This window comes from Amblyomma mixtum, chromosome 8, assembly GCF_055824585.1.
Source record: "Amblyomma mixtum isolate Tamu chromosome 8, ASM5582458v1, whole genome shotgun sequence".
Classification (NCBI taxonomy): domain Eukaryota; kingdom Metazoa; phylum Arthropoda; class Arachnida; order Ixodida; family Ixodidae; genus Amblyomma; species Amblyomma mixtum.
Window position 1 is genome coordinate 111,935,492 of NC_143019.1, and position 5,833 is coordinate 111,941,324.

The window sequence follows — 5,833 nt, forward strand, 5'->3', positions numbered from 1 at the left end:
GTCCTGCCCACGCCAGCTGTACACCTTAACTATAACCTAATATGACTCAACTCAGGGTAGTTGGTCACACACGGTTAACCCTCGCCGCCAGGAAAAAGAGGAAAAAACAAAGAAGGGAAGAGGATACAGGAAAGTTGTAAGAAAGGAAATAGGAAAGTGAAAGATAGAGGGGAGGACAGGAAAAGGCGACTGCCGATTTCCTCCGGTTGGGTCAGGCCGGAGGTGCCGTCTGCAGGAAGCTGGGGCCAAAGTGGTGTGTTGCCTCCGCCGAGGGGCCTTAAGGGTCCAAACGCTCGGCATCGGCTCAACCACCAGGATCCCCTTTTCCCCGGACACGGCGATGCCACGCACGGCTAAGCGCGGATGCTCGGGTCCGTGGTGACGCATTGTTCACCATCATCCCCCTGCGGGGATGTCCCTGCGGATGCTCGGGTTAACCCCGTGGTGTCGCCACTCACCAACGCCTGCACGCAGCAGACGCCTCCCTGCGGGGATAAGGTATTTAAATATTTATACAGAAAGAACGTTGACTCACAGTGGCGGAAAAGAACTAGAAAACTAACCAGCAAGTATGCCGGGCATGAGGACGGAGAAAAAAAGAGCATTAAACGACAGGTTAAAAACGTGGAAGTTAAAAATTGGATGAATTCAATGGAAAAGAAACATAGTGTAGAACTATATCGATTCTGGAAAAGGCAGATCAGGAAAGAATTTTTCTATGATAACTCAAGAGGCAGTGCCCTACTTTTTGAAGCTAGATCAGGGTGTCTTAGAACGCGCAGCTACAAAAAGAAATTTAACGAAGAAGATGACAAATGTGCAGTGTGTGGTAGATCTGTGGAAACAATTGAACACCTCATAATCAAATGTGATGGTATCCATCCGGATGTCGATGCAGGCACAGTCACTCTTTCTGAGGCCCTAGGGTTTAAAGATAACAATGGTCATGTAAATAAATCTGCAGTGGAAGTCAGCAAAAAGCAATTGGAGGATTGGTGGCTGAAAAGCAGATGTGGCATAAGGTTAGAATTGTAGGAAACCGTAGGCAAAGGTGATGGAGAATCTTAATGAGATTTGCCAACACAGTAAACAAAAAAAATAATAAATAAAGAAAAGCTGAGCATGGTGGCAATTGCCACCACCCCGTTTCAAAGGGGGCGCTCCTATCCATCCATCCATCCATCCATCGTGCCGTGCCGGCCACGGCGTCGCGGTAGACGCGCGCTGGTAGAATTCTCTGCGCGTTTTCAGATGCCTTGCGCATGCAATTGTACTCTTTTTTTTCTTTGATTTTCGCTTAGTCGTGGTTTTTAAATGCGCACTTCAGTTCTCAGAGTAGCGACGCAAACGATTTTTTTCTTTTTGCGAACAAATTTTGTGCGCGCACTGCAGAGTCGAAGGCGAAACGAACCCTCATATTTTTACACGGTATTCTCCTTTCTGAATAGTGCTGCCATGCCGTATTATCATACCTTCTTCTAAGGAATTTAAATAAGAATATCCTTGCATCAAGAACATTACCCAGGATTCTAAAACCCACGACCGTGTGCGCTTGCAGCAGAGCGCTATTGACAACGGCGTTTTCATTTATGCTATTGATCCGATCTCAACTTCTACGGACTTTGAATGAAGTTAGAAGAAAGACTGAACACTAGAAACTTCTAGATGCACGCACAATTAAAACATGTAACACGAGAACCTGAGCCCTGTAAATCGCGTGCTTTAGGCAAACTACAGGAACGCATTCCTTAGTGCTTAGGCAACCAAGTTACTGAAGTAATGAACACAAGCATTGCGTTCTAAGTAGTTACTTCGAATACCGTGCTTAACAAAATAGCATTATTAGCCCATGCAATGTAGGTAACACATACTGTCAAGGAAGAGATACCCAAGGATCAGCAATGTATGGCACAAAATAAAAATCGTTGTTAAGCCTATTTATTTCCATCACTTTGCACTCAGGCTGCCCACATTCTTGTTTGTTTGGCGATGCCAGTGCACGTTAAAGAACCCCAGGTGGTCGAAATTTCTGGAGCCCTTCACTAGGGCGTCCTCATAGCCTGAGTTGCTTCGGGACGTTAAACCCAATAAACCAAACATTCTTGTTTGCACCACCTACTGGCATCTTCTCATCTTTAACAGCTTCAGCTGCTCTTTCTTGGCTGCCCTCTCAACATTTATAGACTTGTGTAGAAGCGCAGGCGAAGCAGAATATAGAATTTGATTATTCCATTAACAATTTCACGTGCATCTTTCACACAGGCCAGAGACGGAAAATTTACACGTGTTAAAAAATCAGCGAAGTCAGCAATGCTCTTTTCATGCAACTTATTCAGAATAAAATAAGTGGTGAAGCTGTCTTCAAGGATGGTAATAATTTTCATTAACGGGCCAGATGGATACAGTAATCCATCATTATCAAAGTTTGCGGTGAAAGCTGCAGCCCGATCATTTTCTGTAGCCAGTGCTTTTTCACACGTCAAGGCTGACGCACACTCTATGCACTGGCTTTTTTTCAATGTTTTTCTAGCAATGTACCCAGAGATATAATAAATCAACATCTCATGGCTTTTGCCAGTCACACAGGCACTGTGGCCAGACGTAATACTTGCACGTGGAGCACACGAGACCAATGCACTTTCTGCATCATTGAGCGCTCCTTTGTCAATAAGGCTGTCGAGAATAGCCAGCATATTCTCGCTGGCCGGCTGTTTCCTAGGCACTGAAACTAAGGAAGTGACCACTTCTGGTGCACAGTTTCCCGATGGCGGTTGTTTTGCAAGGTTGTAGAATGCAAGGGCATTAACAGTAACCAAAAACTGAGCGGCATTCGGATGGTCATTAGTTCCTGATGATTGCCGAAAAATGCTAAAAACACTTTCAAGCCTGTCTTGACTCAAGTTTGCAGTCATCGGATACTTAAAACCAAGTGTGCTGAGATATTCAACCAAACTAAGTGTGCTTTGAATGGAAACACGAAGTCCCTCAGCTGTGCTTTTGCTCAAAAAACCTCAACCCAATCTGTGAGGTGTTCAAGAAACTCCTTTAAAAATGAAAAGTTTGGTGACTGCGGGTATAACGCTGCTTTTGGCACATGCGCAGTCATTATCCTGATAAGCTTATTCATTCTTTTTACAAAAAATTCAGTTGCTTCCACGAAGTCATAACAGCGTTCTAAATGGGTGCGATAAATAAATATACCTCTAATTATATCATCACCAAAGAGTTGGAATGCTGAAGCAACTCTCATTTTTTCAAAAGAATTGGGATTCAGGTGCATGCTGGTGATCTTCGGCATGGCTTTAAGGGAAACACTCTGGCTGTCCATTTTCCAAGCTTCTCGGATCGGTTGAACGTGCACCCAACACTCAGGTGTGTTACCCTTTGCCCATGAACGCATTTCGCACATTTTCATCTAGATAGGGGAAATCCGAGAGAAAGTGCAGATGGCGCGTTGAGCTGGCAGGATGTGGCGCCCTGCACCCTGTGCTTGCACCTGCAAAGAAATGAGGCAGTGCTTTAAGCAAATGCTTCGAACAACTGTAACGCCGTAACCACTCAAGTGACCTTAAGACAACAACAATTTGCAATTCAATCCAGTTCAGCAGTTACCTCGAGTGCGAAAAAGCTTGCACATTGATCTATTCAAGCTTGCTCCGTCACACGTGACATAGTCAACGAAGAATCTAGCTCTCTCACAGAGAATTGTCGCCTCGATGATGATCTTGGCTAAGGTGTCTGCCTTGACATTGCCACGTGATGCAAAAATCCCAAGGACTTGTGTCCACTTGCCTAGAAAGATAAAACAGCAAATTTTAAACAGTGTTTTACTAGTAACGCTTGTCTAGTAAACTGGGCAAGATCAACAAATCCTTCCAGCTCACCAGAAAAAATACAAGTAGTGTATACAAAAACACAGTTGCAACATATTTCAGCTTACTTACGGGGGTGTAGGTAAGGTTTAAAAACCACTCACCAGTTGATTTCACGTAAAGGTGCTTGGAGATCTTCATTTCATCAAAGACGATGCCTCCTCTGCATGAGAACTCATCCATATGTTGCGACTTCTCGGATAAAGCATTAAATATATTTGGGTTAAAACCAAATCCAGTCTTGAAGCTGTGGATGTGCTTTTATAACCATTTTCTACCTGGAAGAGCCAGGATGTTGTGCCATAGTATATTGCCTCGTATCATTGTAGCGTCCGTTCGTTCGCGCAAGGCCGCAGAAAAGGGGTGTTATCATTTTTGTTCATGACGCGAGAAGCGACTGGACTAATCTTGATTGTTCACAGCCATTTGATTTCTTCAATCTTCGCTTTTACCTGAGAACACTTCTACGGCCTTAGAATACCTGTACGGAGGTATAAACGTTCAGCATCGGCTCGACCACCACGATACCATTTTCCCCGGACACGGCGATGCCACGCATGGCAAGCGCGGGTGCTCGGGTCCGTGGTGACGCACTGCTCACCATCATCCCTCTGTGGAGATGTCCCTGTGGATGCTCGCGAAACCGTGGTGTCGCAACTCACTGTCACCTGAGCGTTGCAGATGCCCCTGCGGGGTTTCCAGTTTGTGTTTGAGCTCCTCAACACTGCAGTTTACGCGCATAATGTAACTTTAATTTTCGTATAGTTTCCGGTTTCGTAGAAAGGCGCTCTGTTAACCAAAGTTTGCAACAGCATACGATTGAATTCAATTGTGCGACGCAGCTTTTCGGTGAGGACGGAAAAAGACAGAAGCTTTGAATGTATGGGTGCGAGCACGTCCACGGCACAAACTTACTATATAAATTTAATGAAAAGACGAGCTTGACATTACTAAAAACAAGCACTGTAAAAGGTGCAAAGCACATCGATTCGACTTTCTTTGCCTCCTTGTGCCAAAGAAGAAGTTTGATAACTTCATTAGAAGAACGAGTCATGCACTTTTTCCCGCTGCATATAACTGGTATTTTAAATATTAAAAACTTGCACAGAAGAAATTCTCGTGGCGAACGATCACTACAAAACACTAGACAATCCACTAAGAAGAGAGAAGCACGAGGACAGGCGCTACACTAAGAACTGATTTGCACCAACTAGCCCCAACCGAAGTTTTATTGTAGAGAAGAAACAAAACAAGTTCACAATATTGGTTTTCCAACTGACTGAAATCCTAAATGCTTGGTAGCGCTTACGTTAGCGCCCCATCTGCCCATTTCGGACAAAAAATATCTTGTTTCTAACTTACCCTTAGGTTTGTATCGCTTATGTTTTATGCGCGTCTATCAATGGCTGTGCCTACGTCGTAGCGGTTTTCCCGTGTTTTTTGATATCTTGTTTTCTGGAGATTACTTGGAAGACGCTGACGTGTATTTTTACAAGTGACGATCCGAATAAACTCCAAATTGCAAACCAACGTTGCTAAGGCCTTCCTTTTTTTATGCTTTTGTCCCTACCTCGTCATGCCCTTTCAACATCAAGAATGCATGGGCCGTGAAATGGATTTGCCCGGTGGTAAGGTACACACCACCGGCTTGGTAGTCTCCGTTGTCGCTCAACCACAGAGCACCGACTCGCATTCCACGAGTGCTTCAAATGCCTTAAATCATCAGACAAAGCTACGACTGGAGACTTCCCCACACCACCTCCGCTTATTGCGTGCCGCAAGAAGCCAGTGAGCATGGGCAGGTCGCGCTGAGGAAGCAAGACGGTGGCACATGCCCGCCAGCTGCAGGCACAGCTGCCGCTTGATTTTTGAACTCAGAAAGAGAGCACAGAAAGGAAAGAATTTGACAGGACACGGCACTAACTGACAACTCGGGTTTTTTATTGCTTTTACACAGCATG

At 44.8% G+C, this 5,833-nt stretch overlaps 1 pseudogene across 1 annotated transcript; it reads right to left on the minus strand.

Moving 5' to 3' along the window:
• Window positions 1–522: 522 nt before the first annotated feature.
• On the minus strand, window positions 523–3,835 carry LOC149333917 (uncharacterized; annotated as a pseudogene). Its single transcript, XR_016285341.1, has 2 exons — window positions 3,613–3,835; window positions 523–3,496 (listed from the first exon to the last, which is right to left on the minus strand). The product of XR_016285341.1 is annotated as an uncharacterized LOC149333917 (transcript).
• Between the last annotated feature and the right edge of the window lie 1,998 nt (window positions 3,836–5,833).